This window comes from Hippichthys cyanospilos, chromosome 7 (assembly GCF_059441005.1).
Source record: "Hippichthys cyanospilos isolate Australia breed blue-spotted pipefish chromosome 7, RoL_Hcya_1.0, whole genome shotgun sequence".
NCBI lineage: Eukaryota > Metazoa > Chordata > Actinopteri > Syngnathiformes > Syngnathidae > Hippichthys > Hippichthys cyanospilos.
This window is the reverse complement of record NC_142375.1, coordinates 2200804-2205000: the sequence shown is the minus strand read 5'-3', so window position 1 is coordinate 2205000 and position 4197 is coordinate 2200804. Positions and strand designations below refer to the sequence as shown.

Sequence of the window (4197 nt, the reverse complement as noted above, 5' to 3'; positions counted from 1 at the left end):
GTAGTTAGCTTGCAGTAGCTAACTTACTGTGTTCCTGAAGCCGACAAACCAGGAAGTGGATGTGATTGGCTGCTGCAAATGAAAAGGACTTTTATGAGTCACAATGAGAGGAGGCCAATATTGCAGTTGCCTGTTTAAAAAAAAAAAAAAAACGTAACCGGTTTTGACAGATTGGGATGATTTTAAATAACAATGACTTTCAAAATCGCTATTTTTTGCCATTACGGTAATTGGCCCATGCCTACTCACGCTGCTTAATATATATTCCTACCAAATTGTCTATTGCAGCATATAACAGGCTAATTGACTGAACAGAGCTCCAGGTCATTCGGATAGCTAGGCAGAACAAAATCTCTTTCCACCCAGATTTTCAGGGAGATGGGGGTGTCCTTTTGCTCAGTTTTTGGTTCTCTGCTGCCCCCTTTTGGCTGAAGAGTCCAATTTCACCATTCAGGCAAATTTTTTCGTGACACATGAATGAGTTGCCCGTGAATGAAAACCACTGTACACTGTCTACACTGTAGACAGGAAGGAGGGTAGTGTCAAGTGACTTTCACCTTCCTCTATCATGATGCTTTGGTCAGCATTTCCATGGACAACTGCCCCCCATCGTCATATACCTCCAAAAAGGAAATGTTTGGGAAACATTTCAAGATTATATTACACACACACACACACAGCTGAAATTACCTCAGCAGTCCAAAGATGGGCTTTTTGGGTCACATTTGAAGCTACAAGACTTAAAGTTTAACAGATGAATCTGTTTACATTTGAAATGTTTCATACTTTAATGTAAAAGAAAAAAAAAAGGCGGTAAAAGCGCTCATTTTGTTTTTGGTTGCTCCTGTGATGCAGAAGTTAAAAAAAAAAATGCTTTTAAAGTAAAAGAGCCATTGAAAGGAAGTGGAAGTCAGAGGGAAAACTGACAAATCAGTGATTTCTATTAAGATTTTATATATATATATATTGTTGAAAAAAACTAATGAATGTTTGGTTGTGCTTTGGGGCTTTTCGATGTTTAACGCTCTTCTCGCGACACAAAAGATTTTTTTTTTTCTAGTTAAACTAAAAAATGAATCATTGTACAATCACCCCTCAAAGAGTTTTTGACCAAGTCAAAAGAAATGGTGATAATGTGACATTATCACATTAATATTTATTGCAATTTGATCTCTATGCACACTTAAGTTTGCACATCCTTTCTCGGAGATAGATGTTGTCGTCCCGCCCTGCCTTGCCCTGCCCTGCCCCTTTAAACATTTGGCCTTTTCTTGTTGGTTCCCTCGCTCCTTCCAACTTGAATCCCAAATTATTTTCATACGCAACGAGCTTTTGGGGACCCGACTGGACAGATTTGACATGAAATCTCCTCATTGTGAAATGTGGCCTAATGATAAGCTAAATGTCCATTTTATAGGGAAGCGGCTAGCTGACAATGTGGACTCCACTTTTCCATGCCCGCTTTGGTGCAAATACCTACAAATGTACTTTTTTTCAAAGTCAAGTCAAGGCTTTGTGGCCTGATGAATAAAATGCTGCATTTGTAGCATTTTGCCTCAGAGAACATACTTTTTTTTTTAAACTTTCGGCGTACATACTAGCAATGTGTTGAAAATTAAGGAAGTAAACATTAGTAGTTTTGATTTTTTTTTTTTTTTTATTGACAGTTGAGCTTTTTATAATGCTACAGGCTCTGCACATGCTCAAGTCAATACACTTTATTGGAGAAAATAGCTAGTACGTACAAATGTTTTTGCAAATATTTTGAAATATACTATAAGCTAAATGCCCAAAACAGCAGTTTTTTTTTAAATTTTGCATTTGGCATACATAATACCAATATATTGACATTTTAAGGAAGTAAATAGTCTTTTTGTTTAAAGAGCATTTTTCTCTTTCATAATGCCACAAGTATTAACTTTGCCTGTGAAACTTTTAATTACTATTTTTAACTTGAGCATGTGCATACCCCCATGACATTGTGATTTATACCAGTGGTCCCCAAACTAAGGCCGTGGGTGTATTTTGCCCAGATCCCAGAACAATACATGATGCATTATGATTTTTCTTTTTTTTTTTTCTTTTTGACCCAACGCTCAAGATTTACACATCCACGCAACGTGATGTTCTAGAAGAGAACATCGGGAAGAGAAAAGTAATGTGTCCCTCGGGTGAAAAGGTCTGGGGACCCTGGTTTATATGATTCAAGCATCTAGCTAGTACGTTTGAAAGTACATTCAACGTATTTATATATGAAGTAATCATATCACGTATTATATACGTTTATTCGTTATAACGTATCATACATTTATACTTTATAATGTATTAGACACGTTTATACGTTATAACTTATTATATACGTTCACACGTTATAACGTATTAAATATGTTATATGTAATGTTGAATGTTTTTGATACGTTCATACGTATTATATGCGTTTATGCGTTCTCACAAACGCAGAAGATACGTATTATATTTTATATGTTATAATGAATGTAATATATACGGTTATACAATATAATGTGTTATATACATTCATACGTTATATCGTATAATGTATTATATACGCTGTTCCCTATATACGTATAAACATTACGTACATCCACTCTGACCCAAAGGTTTAGTCCACATTGGCAGCTCCGCATTTGTGTATCTCAACGTCAAACCTCTGGTGCTTTTGATGATTATTTTTTTGTTTTTGTTTTTGGGTTATTGTTGTTGTTCTTGTAGTTGTTGTTTGCAATCTCTCTTTGGACATATTTACCTCATTTTTGCCAGCTGCCGACAAGACTTCACAGTGTTGTTTTTCAATTTGTTTTTCATTGCTTCGGATTTGATTTCACCTCCACGGCAGAAGTGCTTGTGGTGCATTCAAGGACCCGTGTACAGTACTCTAACCCGTTGGCGCTTTGTGATGTACTGTGTGATGCCTTTTCTGTTCTTTTTCTTCTTCTGGGATGTTTTCTACAAGAAAATCGTCTCTGACGAGCAGTGGCCGTTTTTATAAACTTTTCATCCTTTCAAAAAAAGGAGAAAAAAGAAAAAAGCTAGATGATCTTTTCTGTATGACATAAAGCTAAGAAGCATGATTTTAACCTTTTTCCGAAAAATTGTTGTTGTAGTCGATGACTTTAATTGAATTTGAAAATGGATTGAGTGATTTCATGGATTTCTTTCTCCAATTAAACGTCTCCTATGACTGATTTCCTTGACATGATTTTCTCTTGACTTGAACAAAAAATTATGCACAACTCACTTAGCAAATCGTATTTTCTACTACACAAAAATATTTGTTTATTTTATTATTTATTACCTCTGTATTTGTTTTTCTTCCAAACATTCGGCCCACAGGCCGGTTCTGAACCACAAACTGGTTTAATAATAATTATTATTATTATTAGTTTATTCTTTTTTATTATTTTGTAGTATTTATTATTTGTTTTTCTTCCACCAAATACCCTAAATTAGTGGCGTTCAGGTGGGTTATTGTTTATTATTATTACTATTATTAATGTTTATTTGGCAGGCAATGTTTGTTTATTATATTATTTTATTAAGCATTATTATTTTATTTTTTTCTTCCACCAAATATTCCTGATATTCTGTCATTGTGGTGTTTTTTATTATTTTTTATTGTTTTATTAGTTTGTATTTTTTTTATTATTTATTTATTTTTATTATTTATTTCTTTTTGTTCCACCAAATACCTTAAATTAGTGGTTTAAAATTTATGGCCCACTGGCCAATTCTTGCCTGTGAACAGGTTTAATTAAATTATTTGTTTTTTTCTTCCACCAAATACCCTAAATTAGTGGTTATAGATTGGGTTATTGTTTTTTATAATTATTATTATATATTAGTTATTTTGTAACTATTATTATTAGTTTACTATATTATTTTTATTATTTATTTCATTTTTCTTTCACCAAATACCCTAAATTTGCGGTGCCTAAAATACGGCCCACAGTCCAGTTCTAGCCTGCGAATGAGTTTAATTGAGCCTGGGACATATGGGTTATTGGTTTTTTTATTTTTTTATTATTGTTTATTATTATTATTGTATTATTTTATTGTCGATTATTGTTTGTTTTTCTTCCAGCAAATATCCTAAATTAGTGGTGTCAAAGATACAGCCCACAAGCCCATTCTGGCCCGCGAACATGTTTAATCCAGCCCACGAGATTTGGGTTATTCTTT

The 4197-nt window shown here is 33.6% G+C and overlaps 1 protein-coding gene across 3 annotated transcripts in view; it reads left to right on the top strand.

Moving 5' to 3' along the window:
- zbtb45 (zinc finger and BTB domain containing 45) overlaps positions 1-3203 on the top strand; it is a 36275-nt gene extending 33072 nt beyond the window's left edge. For all 3 annotated transcript variants that reach the window (XM_088419250.1, XM_088419249.1, XM_088419248.1), the window contains exon 7: positions 1-3203. This exon is cut by the window's left edge and continues 2656 nt beyond it. The gene's annotated coding sequence lies outside the window, so the exon portion shown is untranslated.
- Positions 3204-4197: the final 994 nt, after the last annotated feature.